Raw genomic sequence first — 20620 nt, 5'->3', positions numbered from 1 at the left:
AGAATTGTGAAATGGAAGGAAAATGATAAATGGTTTTCAACATTTTTTTCAAATAAATACCTGAAAAGTGTGGCATGGATTTGTATACATCAGAGTAAAGGGGGCTGAATACAAATGCATGCCACACTTTTCAGATATTTATTTGTAAAAAAGTTTGAAAACCATTTATCATTTTCCGTCCACTTCTCAATTATGTGCCATTTTGTGTTGGTCTATCACATAAAATCCAAATAATATATAGTTACATTTTTGGTTGACAAAATGTGGAAGGTTTGAAGGGGTATGAATATATTTTCAAGGCACTGTATAGCCCTACTGGTACTGCTCTCTTCATCAAAAGCTAACTGGTCAATTAACTATTGTACCTTTCAAGCACCTTTTTAATAAAAAAAAAAGCCAAAAAAATTCAAAGCAATCCAGTGCCCCCTCAGTAGAGACCTCCATTACAGTGAGACAAAAAACCTTACCTTCCAGGAGCCGCTGTAAAGATGTGTGTGAACCTGTTAGGGGGGCGGAGTCTGTAATATCATGCTTTCTCCTGCAAAAGTGTCCCTGGTTGCTAGGACACCAGTCCACGGGCCCTCCATTCGCTGTCTCTGGTGGCATTGGCACCGGCGGCTGGGTGGGAGAGAGAAAGTGCACAGATAGACCGTGACCCAACTGCAGGACATTAGCCCCACTGGAGCCGGGGAAGAAAGGTTGGGGTTTTCATGCTGTTTGGGGGTAGCTGATAGGGGAGTAGCTGACAGAGGGGAGGGGTAGCTGATAGAGGGGATGCGGTAGCTGACACAGGGCAGGGGGTGGCTTATAGAGGAGGGGGGTTGTTGACAGAGAGGGGGGTTGCTGACAGAGAGGGGGGCTGAGAGTGGGGGGGTTGCTGACAGAGGGGGGCTGACAGAAGGGGAGGGTTGCTGACAGAGAGGGGTCGGTCTGACAGAGAGGGGTCGGTCTGACAGAGAGGGGGAGGGCTCACAGAGAGGGAGCAGGCTGACAGAGAGGGAGCGGGCTGACAGAGAGGGAGTGGCTTACAGAGAGGGGGCGGGCTGACAGAGGAAGTGGCTTACAGAGAGGGGCGGGCTGACAGAAGGGGGCTGACAGGGGGGTTGCTGAGAGAGAGGGGGGCTGAGAGAGAGGGGGACTGATAGAGGGGCGGTTGCTGACAGAGGGGGCGGTCTGACAGATGGGGAGGGCTTATAGAGAGGGGCGGGGTGACAGAGGGGGTGGCTTACAGAAGGGGGCTGACAGAGAGGGGAGCTGACAGAGGGGGGGTTGCTGACAGGGGGTGACAGAGAGGGGGACTGATAGAGGGGGGTTGCTGACAGAGGGGGTGGCTTAAAGAGACAGGTGGGCTGACAGATGGGGATGGCTTATAGAGAGGGGCGGGCTGACAGAAGGGGGCTGACAGGGGGGTTGCTGACAGAGGGGGGGTTGCTGACAGGGGGGGTTGCTGACAGAGAGGGGGGCTGCTGATAGAGGGGGTTTGCTCACAGAGGGGGGGCTGACAGAAGGGGGGTCTGCTAACAGAAGGGGGGTCTGCTGACAGGGGGGTCTGAGAGAGGGGGGGGTGGCTTACAGAGGGGGGTGGCTTACAGAGAGGGGCAGGCTGACAGAGGGGGTGGCTTACAAAGAGGGGCGGGCTGACAGAAGGGGGCTGATATAGGGGGTTGCTGACAGAGAGGGGGGCTGATAGAGGGGGGTTCCTGACAGAGGAGGATGGCTTACAGAGAGGGATGGGCTGACAGAAGGGGGCTGACAGAGAGGGGGGCTGATAGAGGGGGGTTGCTGACAGAGAGGGGGAATGATAGAGGGGGTGGGTTTCTGACAGAGGGGGTGACTTACAGAGAAGGGTGGGCTGACAGAAGGGGGCTGATGGGGGGGTTGCTGACAGAGAGGAGGGCTGACAGAGAAGGGGTTTCTGACAGATAGAGAAGCTGACAGAGAGCGGGGCTGACAGAGAGGGGGTTTCTGACAAATAGAGGGGCTGACGGAGAGGGGTTGCTGACAGAGAGGGGGGCTGAGAGAGGGGGGTTGCTGAGAGAGGGGGGCTGACAGAGAGGGGGACTGACAGAGAAGGGAGGCTGATAGAAGGGGGCTGATGGGGGGTTGTTGACAGAGAGGGGGTCTGACAGTGGGGTTTCTAAAAGAGAGGGGGGCTGATATAGGGGATTACTGACAGAGTGGAGTGGCTTACAGAGAAGGGAGGGCTGACGGGAGGGTTGCTGACAGAGAGGGGGGCTGACAGGGGTGTTTCTGACAGAGAGGGAGGCTGACAGGGGGGTTTCTGACAGAGAGGGGGGCTGATAGAGGGGGGTTGCTTACAGAGAAGGGCAGGGGGGGTGGTTTATAAAGGGGGCGGGCTGACAGAGGGGGTGGCTTACAAAGAGGGGTGGGCTGACAGACGGGCGGGTGGAATAGCGGATGGCAGAGAGACCTCACCTCAGTCAGGAGCAACACTCCAGGCAGCCACGATCACCCCCAGTCCAGCCCCGCTGACAGAAAGGGGGGCTGACAGGGGGGTTTCTGACAGAGAGGGGGGCTGATATAGAGGGTTGCTGACAGAGTGGAGTGGAGTGGCTTACAGAGTGGCTTACAGAGAAGGGTGGGCTGACAGAAGAGGGCTGACAGGTGGGTTTCTGACAGAGAGGAGGTTGCTGACAGAGAGGGGGGCTGATAGAGGGGGGTTGCTGACAGAGAGGGGGGCTGATAGGGGGGGGTTGCTGACAGAGGGGGGCTGACAGGGGGGTTGCTGAGAGAGAAGGGGACTGATAGAGGGGGTGGGTTTCTGACAGAGGGGGGTGGCTTACAGAGAAGGGCGGGCTGATGGGGGGGTTGCTGACAGAGAGGGGGCTGACAGGGGGATTTCTGACAGAGAGGGGGGCTGACAGGGGGGTTTCTGACATAGAGGGGGGCTGATAGAGGGGGGTTGCTTACAGAGAAGGGGGTGGTTTATAGAGGGGGCGGGCTGACAGAGGGGGCTGGCTTACATAGAGGGGCGGCTGACAGACGGGTGGGTGGAAGAGCGGATTGGCAGAGAGACCTCACCTCAGTCAGGAGAAACACAGCGCACCAGGCAGGGAGGCAGGACTCCTGGCAGCCGCGATCACCCTCAGTCCAGATGTGACTTACCAGCTCCACCAGGCCAATCACAGATTCGAACGCTGCACGCACATAACTCATTCAGCCAGTCACAGGGAGCTCGCTGCCCAGCTCTTGCACAGGCAGTATGTGACATGTACATTGATGTCGGCGGGCTCGGGAGGAATCGATGTGCCGCTGTAGATGTTGCGCCCGGGGCCACAGAACAGTTGAACTGTTGCTATATGTGTCCGGATTTCAGGCGGGTTGAAACCCAGGCACGTGTGTCAAAACCGAAAATTGAAAGATGGGCTATGGCGCTAAAACCCAGTGCATGTGCAACTCTGTGCATACAAGTATATGTGCATTTAATTATTATAACAGTGCTATCAAAAATTATTTTAATATGTCTAATGTATGCATATAAGTGCTAGTGCTACGGTGGCCCATACATATACTCTGATTATATTATTGGTATCAAATTCATGAAAATTCCTAGGAAATTCATAATAAACATACAAAAAAAAATAATAATCAAAAAATCAAAACCAAAATGTGCAAATTGATTAATCTCAGCAAGCATGCAAAATTCATGCAGAATATTTAGTCCCAAAGAACGTCTTTCAACATAAGAACTTTTCCAAAATCGCATTCAGAAATCGCTGGAAAGTCGCATGCTGTAATATTTCAAGAAGTGGTAGCAAAGTAAGGTGACTAGTGCAAAAAAAGTGCCAGTTATCAATGGAGCCAGAAGACGCCACTCTGACGAAACGCGTAGGGCGTGGTTACGTACGTGCACCTTTTCCATAACCAGCAGCAGTAGCGGCGGCGGAGTTTGCCTTTCTGTTTGTTTATATACGCAAATTACTCTACGAGTAAATGTGAGTAACTCTTTTTATAACTAAATAAAAGCGGTTTTAAAAACATATTTGCACCATGGATATGCATTTCTTTCCTCCATGTACATAATCACGGAGTACATTTGAAGTGAAGAGTGAACATTCCCCCAGCGCACCAGCAGCAGCATTCAGTTAGCAGCACAGTGGCTTATACTGTGAAAGCTCGTCTAACCCCACAGGGGTAGTTGATCTGGTGAGAGCAATTACATTTCCACAATACTGAGTGGCGCACCGGGGAAGAGTGTTTCTCTCTACATTGATAACTGGCACTTTTTTTGCACTAGTCACCTTACTTTGCTACCACTTCTTGAAATATTACAGCATGCGACTTTCCAGCGATTTCTGAATGCGATTTTGGAAAAGTTCTTATGTTGAAAGACGTTCTTTGGGACTAAATATTCTGCACGAATTTTGCATGCTTGCTGAGATTAATCAATTTGCACATTTTGGATTGTTTTGATTTTTTGATTATTATTATTATTATTTTTTGTATGTTTATTATGAATTTCCTAGGAATTTTCATGAATTTGATACCAATAATATCATCAGAGTATATGTATGGGCCACCGTAGCACTAGCACTTATATGCATACATTAGACATATTAAAATAATTTTTGATAGCACTGTTATATTCATTAAATGCACATATACTTGTATGCACAGAGTTGAACATGCACTGGGTTTTAGCGCCATAGCCCATCTTTCAATTTTCTTTCCTCATTAGAACACCATGTAGCACCCTCTACCAATAGGTAGGTGCCAGTAATAGGATTTTTACTAGAAAGACTGTCAGCACAGGTAAATTTAGGTAGGCCTATGCTGCAAGCTAGACCTGTCTGTTTTGATCTGGGGGCTGGGATTGGTTAGTGTAGCAGTGGGTGTGGCCACCTGTGCTCTAGTTTTGAGGCGCATCCCCTGTTTCCAGGGAGAATGTTCTGGAAGAAGGGCAGGGCCTGGGACTGGAGTGGCAGGTAGCTCATGTGGGAGCACTGACCAATCCTCAACATTATATGGTATTGACAGGGGACGGGCCTCCTATATAAGCTGACGTAACATGCCACTGGGGGGTTGTTGGCTGGGTGAAGTGGAGAATGGAGTACTAGACAGCAGCAGGAGGGCACCCCCATCTGGGGGGTTGCACCAATCACCGGAGGAGGCCCAGGGAGAACTGTGAAGGAACTTTGCCTCTGTCCTCATCAGCATACTGTCATTGATGAGGAGCTCCTGGAGCAGAGGGGCAGGTGAAGCTGTCGGAACGTACGGTCTGGTTAAGTTCTCCATCAAGGATTCTGGGCAGAGAAAGGTTGGTGAGTGTACCACAGTGGAGGGCTGGATGTGCCAGGAAGTCTGTGAGGGAACTTAACTTCTGCACGGTCATTAGTGAAGTCCTCATTACACGGTCAATGATGAGTCCTGGATCAGAGGAGAGACTGTGGGGAGTTGTGTCAAATCGATGTGGCCTGAGGGCACAGTATTTGCAAGCAAGGCTAGCTGTGAACAGTAGTCCACTGCTCAGTATGTGCTGTTAAACTACCAGGCCTCTGGGGAGAGGTACTGCAGGCCTCTGGCCTAGTAGCAGCGAGCAACCAGAGCCTGCAATAGGAACTATTCAGAATGGGTCCTTTTTGCTTAAAGAAGATGTGACATTACACTAATTACTACAGTATAAGTTTGTGCAGGAGGAGAAAAAGAATTTCCGGGAACATCACCCTTACACGGTCAAGAGTGATGTCCTCATCCTTACACGGTCATGGTTGAGGAAGTCCTGGAAGCAATAGTCTGCACGAGTTAAGCAGAGAAGCAATAGTCTGCATGGTGATGCAGGAAAAAGACTGTAGCTTTGGAACATGTACATCCTTCCTTCAGGCTCAACCTATGTGTTAATCTGAAAGAATCTACAAATATGATGGCAAAGTGAACTATCCTATGGACATCCCATATACCCCTTTCCCCCAACTAAGTTGTACCCCCCCAATAAACAAAAACAAAACACAGCAAATTACTTTTCATTGTCTCTGCAAATGATATGTGGGAGTCTGGCAGCGGGGTGATTTGGTGGATGTTTGTTACTAGTGGCAACTACACTGCTACAACTGTATTCCCCTAACACCAGCATGTTCCAGGGATCCATAAAAGGCCTCATCACTTACCTTACCCTGCAGAGGTTATCGGCAAGCATGTATGACCATTCTAGAAATAGATGGTCCATCCTTTCAGGTAAGTGTCCTTATTAATAAGGTAATGGAGGACCTCTTTGATTTTAGGTGGTGGAACTTCATTGAAGCACCTTTCTTTTCCATATACCACATTGAGCAACTTTCTACACATTTTTTAGAACTGATTACATATGGCTGCTATATGGATATTTTAACTTTAACCGCTTGCCGACCAGCCGCTACCATTATATTGCAGCAGGTTGGCACAGCTGCGAGAATCACCCTAGGTGTACATTGGGAGCTTCAAGAGCAATAGGGGGCCCAAGCGACCCCAGCGTGGTGCCAATGCGGGTGGCCACGATGTCCTCTGGCCTCCCGCGATCACTATAAAGAGAGCCAGTACGGGGATCTGTGTATGTAAACAAACAGAACCCTGTTCTGACAGGGGAGTAGAGAGAGATCTGTTGTTTCTATTGATCAGGAACAGTGATCTCTCTCCTCCAGTCACTGCACTTCCCCACAGTTAGAAACACCTCCCTAGGGAACACTTAACCCTTTATCGCCCCCTAGTGGTAACCTCTTCCTTGCCAGTGACATTTATACAGTAATAAGTGGCTATTTTTAGCTCTGATCACTGTATAAATGTCAGTGGTCCTAAAAAAGTGTCAAAAGCGTCCGATCTGTATGCCGCCATGTTGCAGTCCCACTAAAAATCGCAGATCGACGCCATTACTAGTAAAAAATAAATAACAAAAATGCCATAAATCTATCTCATATTTTGTAGACACTATAACTTTTGCACAAACCAATCAATATACACTTATTGCAATTTTATTTTTTTACCAAAAATATGTAGAAGAATACATATTGGCCTAAACTGATGAAGAATTTTTTTTTTTTTTTCATTTAGGGATATTTATTATAGCAAAAAGTAAAAAGTATTGTTTATTGTTTTTTTTTTTTCAAAATTGTCACTTAAAGGGCAAAAAATAAAAATGCAGAGATGATCAAATACCACCAAAAGAAACCTCTATTTGTGGGGGAAAAAAGGACATACATTTTGTTTGGGTACAATGCCGCACAACCGCGCAATTGTCAGTTAAAGCGAAACAGCGCCGTATCACAAAAAATGGCCTGGTCATTAAGGGGGCAAATCCTTCCAGGGGCTGAAGTGGTTAATATGATTTTTTGTTGTGTATAGTCACTGATATTGATTAACACAGTGTCACTTTCTAATTTATACCTTTTTTGGTTCATATATTGAATAGCGTGACTTTTTGTCTATTAAAAGCTTTATTGGCTTTTCCATAACCGTCTCTTTTCTTTTTTCTATGAAATGGGAATAGTCAGCGAAGTCAAAACCTACAAATCTTTTTATGAAACAGGATTATACAAAATAGAGTGAAGGAAAGAAACGTGCCAATTATTTCAAAAGCATTTTAGGTATGTTTCAAACAACCAACACCTAGTAAAAGCTCACTAAAATGACAAGATTTTCATTTAACCTCTTTACATACAGTGTAAGAAATTGGGTTTGCCTAATACTTTGTATCCTAATTTCATATGTGTGTTAATTTGCTAAAGCCTCGCCTCAGCTTGTTTCATATTACTAATGTCTCCTGACTTACCGCCATGGGCTATGGCTGATGATTTGGACTGCTGAGTCATCATCAAAACTCTCCCTCAGGACAAATCTCATCTGTACGCAGCAATGTTAGAATTTTATCCTACATAAGAAATTGAGTTTTCTTATCAAGTGACAGCAAGGAATACAACACAGGAAAAATGACATTTACCAAAACTGAGCCACAGATAATAATGATCCAATCACCCAACAAAAATGCATCATATATTAAAACGCTATATAGCGTTAAAAACAACTAGTATTTTAAAAAATATAAAAAGCAGGACACTGGCATAAAGGACTGCATTAGCTAAAATCAGTGTTAATACTGTCAACTAAAATCTTTTCGTAGACTAAATTAACACTATTTTAGTCAACTAAAATACGACTAAAACAATTCAGATGACTAAAATATGACTAAAACTAAATTGCCATTTTAGTCAGACTAAAATACAACTAAAACTAAAATGGCATTTTAGCCAAAGGACTAAAACTAAATTGAAATTCGACATCAAAACTAACACTGCACTAGCGCTTAAGAATAAATAGGGTGCATCTACTAAGCTGCTGAAAGAAAAAAAATAGGAAAAAAGCTTTTCTTATATTTTTTCTTAATATTCAATGTTGGTAATATATTTTCAGTTAATATGTGCAATGACATTACAACCAATAGAGTTTACAGTTTTTATTTTTTAATTTTTTTTTTTATATATATTTTAAAGTTACACTTTGACTGTTTGTCAAAAAGCAATAATTATTGATTTATTGATTATGAAACTTAGTTTTATTTATAAAGACGTTTTATATCACAATGGCTAAATCTGTTTCTCTAAAGCATCTTCAAACCTTAATACCCCAAATAATAACATATTATTAGATTATTTAATTCGATTTTTTTACTCCAGGAGTGTGTAATGAGTTTGGAAATTCTAGAAAAATGCTTAAATAATGCATTACAATTTAACAAAACTCATTCGATTTTAGTCAACTAAAGATTTTTGGACGTCAGTTGTGTGACGACGTCCGATCGTCCACAAATCTTACCGCTAGTACAGTGCTTTCAACAACAGATTTCACTTTTTCGTCAGACAAAAGCTGGATGAGCAGACTATAACATTTTTGTTGAATGTGAACTCAACGTCTGATTTTCCTTGCATTAGTATGGTTTTCGTATGAAAAAAATCGTAAGAACAAAACTACGCATGCTCAGAAGCAAAAGAATACATACAAAACGATTTAACACATTACGTCACTTTTGACATTGTATTCTGTCAAACGAATGTAGCACCCTCTACCAATAGGTAGGTGCTAGTAAGGTTTATTTTACTAGGTTAGCAAGCGCAGGCAAATTTAGGCAGGCTTATGCTGCATGCTAGGCCTGTCTGTTTTGATCTGGAGGCTGGGAGTGGTCAGAGTAGCAGTGGGTGTGACCACCTGCACATCAGCTCTGTGTCAGGGCTGGCTTATCCCTTCCTCCTCTGGTCTGGCCACTCAGCTGTTGGCTAATTTCCAGCTCTCTTCTCTTTCCACAGTTACCAGCTTTCCTGATGATGCTCGTCTGACCTGCCTATTTAAAGCCTGCCAGCTCTTTCCTTTGCCTTTGCGTTGGTCACATCACAAGGAACCATCTCCTACTGCTGTTTGTTTCAAGACTGGCTTGCTGACATCCCTCCTGGCTTCTTATCCTGCTTGCAGTTGCTCTCCTTGGATCCCTGACTTCTGGACTGGCTGATTACCCGATCTGGTTTATGAACTTTGGACTGGCTGACTACCCGTTCTGGCTACTGGACTCTGGCTATGCTTGACTACGCTTTTTTCTATTTACCTTTTTTATTTTTATTAATAAACAAGTGTGATTTGACTGTACCTCTGTCTCAGTCTGTTTCATGGTTCCTGACACTCTGAGCCACCTCCCCTGTTTTGGAGGAGAATGTTCTAGAAAAGGGGCTGGGCCTGGAACTGGAATGGCAGGCAGCTTGTGTGGGAGCCCTGACCAATCCCCAATCGTGAAGGAGGAACCAAGTGAACAGGAGTAAACAAGGGCAGGAGGTGAAAGAGATCTAAGAACATTGCTTTTAATACGGTCATTAGGGATGTCTCTGCCGCCACACATTCGGATGGTAAGAGAACGCTTAGATGGAATAGTCTGCGGAGGTTGAGCTTCAGGAGGAGCAACAATCTGCATGGAGATGCAGGAGGAGATTCGTACTTAATTCAATGTGCACATTCAATCTTCCAGCTCTAACTTTATTCAGAATGTACTAAATCCTTAAATATGATGGCAATAACTTATCCTATGGGCATCCCATATTCCTAATCCCTATCCAAGTTGTACCCCCCTCCCAATAAAAACAACAAAAACAAAGCTTGCAAAAGACTGTTCATTACCTCTGGAAGTGATACATGAAGTCTGGCAGTGAGGTGATTTGGCGGATTATTATTAGCTCAACACCATGGCTACATGAAAATTCTCGTATTAGTAACCTCTTCAATTTCAACATGAGAGTAGCATGCCACAAAAATCTGACATTCTGTCGCCCAAATATCAAAGCGTGTGTATGAGGCTTTAGACCCCATACACACTATTAGATTTTCTGCAGATTTTTGTCTTTAGATTTACAAAAAAACATATAATAGGAGGCAGTGGCGTAACTAGAACCTTCAGGGCCCCGATGCAAGAAACCATGGAGGCCCCCCCCCCCCGACCTCCGGACAGGGCTCTTTTCCCCGAGCCCGATGGTGGAACACCAGGGCCCGATCCCAAGTGGGTGGCCGTATATAAAGGAACCGATTTCTCCATTTCCCCCCGCTTCTCCTCCTCTCCCACCCACAGGCATTCAGCGGCTGCAGGAGGAAAATGGAGAGATCAGTTCCTCTATGTCGGTGTTTCACAATCTTTTTCCAGTCAGGGCACCCTTGAAGTATACCCCTAGGTCAGTATTTCTCAATTCCAGTCCTCATGGCCCACTAACAGGTCATGTTTTCAGGATTTCCCTCAGATGAAACAGCTGGGGTAATTACTAAGGCAGTGAAACTGATCAAATCACCTGTGCAAAATAATGGAAAGCCTGAAAACATGACCTGTTAGTGGGCCATGAGGACTGGAATTGAGAAACACTGCCCTAGGTGAATGGGGCTGCACTCCAACCCCCCTGCAGCTGTGTGCATTGCATGCAGTTGCAGCATAGTGATGATGCATTTAAGGGGTTAAAACAGGTGGTCAGTAGGCAACATATTGCCTCTCTACCGGCTGTCAAATGCCACTGAAAAGTGATCTGAGCATGGATTGCTTTTCGGAGAACATGCATACATACATACATGTAAACACACACACACACATATATAAAAACACACACATATATATATAAATGCACATATGCACACACATATAAACTAGTGGCAGCTGGTGCTCAAAATTTTTAGGGGGGCGCAAGCAAACTGAAAAATTCAGAAAAAAACATAAATTACAGCCACTGTGCCCATCAATTTTCGGATCGTTAGTACGGTGTTTTCGACAGCCGATTTGACTTTTTCGGCAGACAAAAGCTGAATGTGCAGGCTATAAAATTTTTGTTGGATGTGAACTCAACATTTGATTTTTGGATGGTACTTATTAATCCTGAAAACTGCAAGTCAGTCCCATTTCTGGATCACTCCAGAACCCCTCACCATACATGGGTGAGAATCCCTGAATACTTAAAGTGGGGTTCCACCCTAAAGTGGAACCTCCGCTGATCGGATCCCTCCCCCCCTCCGGTGTCACAATTGGCACCTTTCAGGGGGAAGGAGGGTGGAGATACCTGTCAAAGACAGGTATTTACACCCACTTCCGGACATAGACTCCTGTGGGAGTCTACGCCATTTCCTGTCCTGCCGTGCTGTCTGCTAGGACACACACGGGTCTCAGAGACAGCGCAGAGAATTCCTATTGCGCTGCGCGACTCGTGCAAGCGCAGTAGGGAACCGGGAAGTGAAGCCGATTCGCTTCACTTCCTGATTCCCTCACCTAGAATGGTGGCGGCAGCAGCCGAGGGCCAAGCGATCGATCGGCCTCGGCTGACGGCATCGCTGGAACCCGGGACAGGTGAGTGTCCATTTATTAAAAGTCAGCAGCTGTAGTATTTATAGCTGCTGGCTTTTAATATTTTATTTTTTTGGTGGAATCCCTCTTTAACACTGCTTCTTTTCATCTTTCTTAAAGGGACCACAACCCAAATAACGGTCAGACATATCTCCCATCCAGGACCCATCCCTGACATCCTGCCAAACATGTACAGAGCAAGGAATCTGCCTGGGGTTAGGGCATGCTACAGCGCTACCAAGGGTGCAAACAACAGTTACCTTTTATTCATATGATTTAAATCTTCTTTTTAAATTGTAGATTTTTTAGGTTTAAAGCTGGGCATGGATGTTTTTGTAGCGCTGGGCTCCTGAAGAGCAGGCGCTATGTTTTTGTCAATTTAAATGTTCCTAAGACCATAGTTGGGTTTTAGGGTTAATTACAGTAAATTATGGTCTCAGCATCAGTTTGGCCGGACTGTATTATGTTCTGCCTGGAAAGGGGTGTGGGTGTCACCTTTGGCAGGCATTGGAATGCAGTCTGGTTGGACACATTGGGTACCAATGTCTCTCTCAGAGCCAATCAGCGGGTGCGTTTTCTCACTATGTATTCCAGGAGAGAGTACTTAGGGTGTTGAGGTCACGTGGTTCGGGGTTCCGGTTCAGAAGTATGTTCTGAATCCCTGGTCCTCCTGACCAGCCGCCAGAGGCCCTCATGGCCTGGGGTGCGGATCCATCCATTTCCAAGTCTCAGGGCTTGCTAGCCCGATGCACAGTAACTGGAAGGAGGGTTCCAAGGTGGTCCGGTGCCGTCTCGGTTTTGGAGAGGCCCAGCAACTGAGAACACAACCAGGGGAGGACTCTTCAGAAGAGGGCCACACACAGGGCTGGCTGCTCGGTAAGAGCCTGGAAGCTAAGCTAGAAAGGACACCAATGTAAATCCACATTCTTACGGTATCGCCGGACCAGCTGCAAGATCCTCGTACCGTATGAAAGTTCCTAGTTTCATCCTTCAGTTACAACCAAGTCTGTGGCAGAGACTTTTCTCATTCTAAAGTTCTACAATCAAGTCTGTGGCAGAGACTGTGTGTGCTTTGTCTTGAATCACCTGTCGGTTGCTAAATCCACAAAAAGGGGATTTATCCAATAGCTGTAACATCCAGTTGCAAATGGCTATTCCCTGGATTGTATAAAGAGAGACATTCAAGTATTAGCAGTTCCAAGAGTACCTGAGCTTTACTACCCATACCCTCTATTCCTTACTGAGAGACTGTGTTCTGTTCAACGTTTTGCAAATAAAAATCCCTAAAGTGGATTCAAGTGTCGGTCTCTACTTTATTGGGCCCCTAGACGAGCATGAGGAGGAGATAACGGTAAGCCCAAAAATAACCAGCCGCTCCTTCGGGGGTCAGTGCTACATTTTATACAGTAAAAAAGATATACAGTATCTCATAAAAGTGAGTACACCCCTCACATTTTTGAAAATATTTTTATACCTTTTCATGTGACAACACTGAATAAATTACACTTTGTTACAATGTACAGCGTAGATAACAGTGTAAATTTGCTGTCTCCTCAAAATAACTCTACACATAGCCATTACTGTCTAAACCGCTAGCAACAAAAGTGAGTACACCCCTAAGTGAAAATGTCCAAATTGGGCCCAAAGTGTCAATATTTTGTGTGGCCATCATTATTTTCCAGCACTGCCTTAACCCTTTTGGGCATGGAGTTCACCAGGGCTTCACAGGTTGCCACTGGAGTCCTCTTCCACTCCTCATGATGAAATCACGGAGCTGGTGGATGTTAGAGGCCTTGTGCTCCTCCACCTTCTGTTTGAGGATGCCACACAGATGCTCAATAGGATTTAGGTCTGGAGACATGCTTGGCCAGTCCATCACCTTTACCCTCGGCTTCTTTAGCTCAGTGGTTGTCTTGGAGGTGTGTTTGGGGTCGTTATCATGTTGGAATACTAAGGGAGGTGATCATGCCCTGCTTCAGTATGTCACAGTACATGTTGGCATTCATAGTTCCCTCAATGAACTATAGCTCCCCAGTGCCGGCAGCAGTCATGCAGCCCCAGACCATGACACTCCCACCACTACGCTTGACTGTAGGCAAGACACACTTGTCTTTGTACTCCTCACTTGGTTGCCGCCACACATTCTTGATACCATCTGAACCAAATACATCAGACTCAAATCAGGTCTCATCAGACCAAAGGACATGGTTCCAGTAATCCATGCCCCTAATCTGCTTGTCTTCAGCAAACTGTTTGCAGGCTTTCTTGTGCACACGAGAGTCACATGACATCAGAGAAGTAAAATGGCTAATTGGGCCCAATTTGGACATTTTTACTTAAGGGTGTACTTACTTTTGTTGCCAATGGTTTAGACATTAATGGCTGTGCTCTGAGTTATTTTGAGGGAACAGCAAATGTACACTGTTATACCAGCTGTACACTCACTACTTTACATTGGAGCAAAGTGTTGTCACATGAAAAGATATAATAAAATATTTACAAAAATGTGAGGGGTGTACTCACTTTTGTGAGATACTGTATGTGAAGCACTGCATAAATTGACAGCGCTATGTAAGTACCTGTAATAAATACATAAATATGAAGGAATCCCTGCCAGTGTCATACTTCACTGCAATTGGCTGCAGCAGCTGATTGATTTCCAGCATGTCCCTTCAACATAAGTTGACCAAATGATTGACTTCTATCAAGCAGTAACGTCCATACACTGATTGACATTCAACCGATTCCTGCTAAACAGGCCAAATTTCAATCAGTCTATGGCCAGCTTAATGCAGCCAGTGTTAATACATTCAAATTAACTGAAGGAGATGGACTCCAAAGTCATTCTGCTATGTTAAGAAGATTAACCAGCACTACCCCCACTCTTACCATCACAAGGTTTTAAGATACAGCCTAAGCAAGTCATGCTGCAAAGTGTAATACCTAGACATCTATGGTTTTTTTTCAGCTGCTTTCAGAACACAAGTGCGGTTTTAGTCAGAAATCTAATTTAAAAATAAAGTGGTATTTCTGCTTTCACAATTTCTTTCCTTCTTCCTCATACTGAAATGCATCAGTTTAAGTCACTATGATTGCTCATTTATTTCCTACTGTAAGCCTTGGTGTAGTATTGTTGCGGTGCAAAAAATAAATTGAATAGATCAGAGAAAATTCACAATCCAAATAAGTAGAATATTCGCTTTGATTATTGTGCAGCTCTCTTTGAACGGGGTCATGTTTCCATAATCCTTAACAAGGGGATGAACACGATATTATATCCCACTAAAGGAAAAAGCTTGGATGACATGTTGTTTTTAAAGTAATGTAATGGAGGCATATTGGTAGCAAAAAAGACAGAGTAACAGAAATAAAAGCTGGCTTATTTAATAAGGGGTTCCAAAGAATAAGGGTGATGTACAACTACTCATAGCAGATAAGATTTCAGTTTAAAGCAGTCTTTGGCTGTTAAATTGGTTAAGTTGGTAGTTGTCAACGTATGAGCTAAAGGGGGCCTCAAATACGGCCTTTGACATCACCAAAGGGCTGCACATTATGTTCAATATATGTATAGCTTGAAAGGACTGTCAGAACGTGTAGACCTAATAGAAGAAATGAGGGTCAGAGAATGTGGACATGCTACATTTTTGGCTGAGTATATACTACAGAAAACGGTGTGAAACATGAGGCTAGTAGAAATATTGCTGTTACCTTAAAGTGGTTGTAAATCCTTACAAACCACTTTGACCTACAGGTAAGCCTAGATTAAGGCTTACCTGTAGGTCCAAGAAATATCTCCTAAACCTATACGGTTTAGGAGATATTTACAAAAAGACAGGCACCGCTGTCTACGGCGCATGTGCCATAGACGGCGGCGCGCAGGCGCACTGAGCAGGCCGCAGATCACGGTGATATGCCGCTCGTGTCGGCTCCCGTGCGCATGGGAGTGACATCATCGCGGCTCCGGCGAATCACAGCGCCGGAGCAGCGAGACCCGGAAGTCACTCCGGGATACATGGCAGCGGCGAAGATGAAGACGGAGGACTGCTTCGGGGGCTTCATTCTCAGGTAAGTTATTCATAATGAGCTAGTATGCTATGCATACTAGCTCATTATGCCTTTGCCTTGCAGGTTGCATTAAAAAAAAAATAGCCTTTACTTCTTCTTTAATCAATGTTCAAATAGTCACAAACATAAATTTTTCTGTTCTTGGGAGTGAGCCCGCCCAAAGTGAGTGTGTTATATCTCCATCTTGATTCTATAAGGATGAGCCACGTTTTGCTGCCCTCTGAAGACTGATCCTGATATTCTGAAACCCCAAGAGGAAGAAAGAAAGGGCACACCAACTTAGTGCATTATCCTTAAAACCACTCTTTTTTTTAATAAAAAGTGGTAAGTATTATACTCACAAAGTTACAATTGAGTAAAAGTCTTCACATGGTCCAGCATCAAAGTACATCACGTGGTACCATGTTATTCAGTCCATAGTGAGGCAGGAGGTAGAGATCCAATAGGCTGATGCATTTCAAGGTAAAAAAACCTTTTCCTCAGAGCCAAGAAGACCATTGCTCTTGCCCCATTAATATAACAGAATGACATGACAAATTCTCCAATGTCAGCATCTTCCCACATGCCCCCTAGTTGGGGTAAGCTGATTAAGCCATCATATGTCAGACATTTTAGTTCTAAGCTCAACTCAAAAAAGATACATGCATATATATCATCATAAAAGCATACAATCATATAATTATATCAATTGGATAAACCTTAAAATTATAACAAGCTCATATATATACAAATTGCAATATATTGTCAAGGCCACATATATATCACACCACCAACCTGTGCCTTACATATATTGTGATGTCTATTTCCACTAAGGGTACCCATTCACTTGTTATAGCACAGGTAAAAAAAAAAAAAAAAATTCTTTATTACACTCAAAAACATTTGATTTGTTTAATGTGAGAATTAATCCTTGCCTGATTCAGGAGTCATATTCATGCTCGCACCAGCGAAACGCACACCAGCATCGCCGCTCCGAAGATGTGGCTGTGCTGTGTGTTCCACAACTCATAGATTGCAGCTGTTCACCTTCTGGAATGTACGCTAGGAAGTGTAACGCATTTTAATACACGACATACCACATGTGTGCTACCACACTGCAGATGTGTGTATAACTGCCCCTTCCAACAGGCTGTTTAACCAGATCATGCTTTAGGACTATCTTTATTATCAGGCAGTTAAGGAAGGTAAGGAATACAATTTGTTAACTCTGGACTCTCTTCTTCTCAGCGTTTATACTGTCTCAGGGAATTTTTATACACTAGAGCTCTCTTTTCCAGGTAGCTCCAGGCCACCACCCAGGAGTACCTCTACAACACAAGGCCCATCAAGATGGAATAGCTCAAGTTTGGCAGTACATTTCATGAGAAAGGAAATCTGATTCCTCCAATCTACAGCAGTATGAATCACCCAACATGTAGGCAGCTGTAGTGCAGGGCAGCCTAGCTGGCTGCAAGAGGTAGTGGGTTAGCAAGTGTATATACTCACTTTCCAGCCAATTTGATATGTTTATGTGTACGTATGTTCAGAGTTGTTTGGGCTCTATTATTGTCTCCAGCACCATTTTGGAGAACAGGACAGATTTGTCGGGAGATTTGTTTGGCTATTTTTGGGTGGATACCTTTATATAAGAAAGCCCAGCCACGTTTAGTTCAGTTCACATGTGTGCATAGACAGGGATAGAGAACCCGCTTGTCAGGGAGAGTTAGGAGAAGATAGGGAGAGTGTTCCGGCCTGTGAGGGATAGCTCAGGGTTCCTACGGAGTCTGCATCAGTAATCCTGGTCGCATAAAAGACTCCTCATGGCGAATAATAAAACAGGTGATCTCGCTGTGAGGGCGGGACAAGTGTATCAGATACCTATATCCATCTGCTGAAGGAATACCGTTGTTTCCGGGTAACGTATGTGAATATCAGCCTCTATAGATACATCATGTGCTTGAGTTTATACTGTGTTAGTCAGTGGAAAGTGCCTATAGTGTTGACGAATACAATTCCCGCTAACATCAGAAGTGACTGTGCTGTGTATCTGTGCCTCCATGCTTGAAGTGAAACTACATGCCTTACTGCTGTAAATACTCTTTCAAACTACCATCTCTCCGGTAATAAATGTTGCCTGGTTTTTAAAGTCGGTACGTGTGATTCCCTCTGTGGAAACGCTACACTCTACCCCACTTACATTTTGGCGTAGTGGGCAGGATGTCTGAACCATCATCCTCAAGCAGGGAGTGGCTAGAGAGTCAATCATTGTACCATACGGAATGGCTTTGGCCCTAATTCCAAAATGTAATGGCACAAATATTCCCCTGACAGACTGGGTGCAGAGATTGGACAGTTCGGTCCACTTGTTTGACATACCCGCAGCACACTTTGCCGATTTGGCAGTCAATGCGCTAGAAGGAGAAGCCCGCCAGGATGTGATGGTTCTGCCTGAGAAGGAAAGGGATAGCAGAATGGCTATTGTGAGCTGCCTAGAAAGCTTGTATGGGGAGAGTACTTCAGAAGAGTTTCTATTGTCGGGAATAGTATGACCTAGAGACTATTCCTCAATTTGCAGTGACCTTACAGGAAATCTGGTGCCGGTTGGAGGAGAAAATGGCTCCCGCTGGAACTGGGGTCGCTAACCCTGATCAGCTTATCCGGGACCAGTCCCTCGCTGGTGTATGGTCCTCTTCATTAAAGAGAGCCTTAAAGTGGTTGTAAACCATTGCAACCAACTTTGACTTACAGGTAAGCCTTAATTAAGGCTTACCTCTAGGTACAAGAAATATCTCCTGAACATACACGGTTTAGGAGATATTTGCCGAAAGACAGCGGCGCGCAGGCGCACTGAGCGCGCTGCGGTCAACAGCGATATGCCACGAGTGGCGGCTCCCGTGCGCAAGTGCGGGAGTGACGGCTTCGCCGAATGACAGCGGCGGAGCAGCGAGACCCACCGAGAAGATGGATGCGCCGGACTACAGGGGACAGCGGTGACATCGCTGGCTCCTGTGTCAGGTAAGTGACACATAATGGACTACTATGCGATGCATAGTAGTCCATTATGCTTTACCTTTGCAGGGAATGAAAGAGGAAGTAAACCCATCAGGATTTACTTCCTCTTTAAGAGCTCGAGTGAGGGCTGATGGTACGGTGAAATTTGCTGCTATCTTACAGGAGGCCATTGAGAGGGAACAGGAAGAGCTGGACCATGATGAAGGAATACAATTGTTTCCGGGTAAAGTGTGTGAATAGCAGCCTCTACAGATACGCATCATCTGCTTGAGTTTATAATGTGTTAGTCAGTGGAAAGTGCCTCTAGTGTTGATGAATACAATTTCCGCTAACATCAGAAGTGACTGTGCTTTGTATCTGTGCCTCCATGCTTGGAGTGAAACTACGTGCCTTACTGTTGTAAATACTCTTTCTACTACCATCTCTCCGGTACTAAACGGCTGGTTTATAAAGTCAGTGCGTGTGATTCTCTCTGTGAAAACGCTACACTTCACCCCCGCTTACAAATAGATCAACTAACTCCCATGTGACAGGGCTAAATGCCTTGCAATTGGTCCAGTGCTGTCACATGTGGCCAGGGAAGGAGTCCATAGCCCTGTGCAAGCTCCGATAAGTCTTTCTTTTCCCTGAACAGAGTGGACCAGGGGCGAGGAAAATGGGTTATTTACTACTTGATGGAGGGGAGAGGAGGATGTAGGTTACTTTGCCTGTTCTGCATACAATATTACAAATATGGAAAGCAAGAACATACAAATGTTGCAGTGTTTGTAAACCCTATCTAAGCCCTTGTACACACGGTTGGAAATTCCGATGAAAAATGTCCGATCGGACCGTGTTGTCGGATAATCCGACCATGTGTGGGCTCCATTGGACTTTTTCCATCGGAATGTCCGGCCAACAAAGTTTGAGAGCTGGATATAAAATTTTCCGACAACATGATCCGATCAGACTTTGTCCGATCGTTTGTAGAGAATTCTGATCGGACAAAGTGGCACGCATGCTCAGTTCAAATTACGAGACCAAAGCTATTGGCTACTAGCCTGAACGTAGTCCCATCGTAACGAATTAACGTCATCACATTCTGAACGATCGGATTTTCTGACAACTTTGTCCGACCGTGTGTATGCAACACCAGTTTCGGACAAAAACCGGCAGAAAAAATCTGACAGATTTTGTGGTCGGAATGTCCGACCATGTGTACAAGGGCAAAGAATGGCTCTTCTTTGTTCCCTTTTGTAGTCAGTTAAGGCTCAACTGCAAGATTAACTCACCTGCCCCAAGTATGGCATCTCTCACAACTACCACCACTCATAAGCACACCATTATTTGAAATCTTTTGCCTTGATCGCTGTAAAATGCGTTTTTAAATAGCTATGACATCATTTCCCAGACCAATATGTCCCATGATTCTCTGGGACTCATGTGTAGTTTCTGAGTGGTTCTGTGTGAGGTGACAGGGAAGTAGACCATAGATACCTAACACTGTGCCATTTAGTCTTGCCCAGCATCTGTGTTCCTTCACATCATGACATCTCATTTGGAGTCTCAAGAACTACAGAGGGCAATAGAAACAACACAGATACTGACATGAAATGGCAGTGCAATGTTTAAAGTGTCTTTAAACCCACATCATAAGAAAACATCAATAAATGGTGTATTACATGCTGTTTGTACTCAGTCATTATGAGATTTGTTTTCTGCAAAAAAGCTGGTTGGTTCTGCTGCTCT

At 44.8% G+C, this 20620-nt stretch overlaps 1 long non-coding RNA gene across 1 annotated transcript in view; it reads left to right on the top strand.

The window, feature by feature from the left end:
• The window catches only part of LOC143933219 (uncharacterized), a 120801-nt gene extending 111180 nt beyond the window's left edge, over positions 1 to 9621 (top strand). The window contains exons 2-3 of the long non-coding RNA XR_013263054.1: positions 7478 to 7574; positions 9288 to 9621. This is a non-coding gene — a long non-coding RNA (uncharacterized LOC143933219). The remainder of the gene's footprint in view (positions 1 to 7477; positions 7575 to 9287) is intronic.
• Positions 9622 to 20620: the final 10999 nt, after the last annotated feature.

This window comes from Lithobates pipiens, unplaced genomic scaffold (genome assembly GCF_037356315.1).
Source record: "Lithobates pipiens isolate NorthernLeopardFrog02 unplaced genomic scaffold, aLitPip1_a1.2 Scaffold_27, whole genome shotgun sequence".
Classification (NCBI taxonomy): Eukaryota; Metazoa; Chordata; class Amphibia; order Anura; family Ranidae; genus Lithobates; species Lithobates pipiens.
This window is presented reverse-complemented; position numbering and strand designations above follow the sequence as displayed.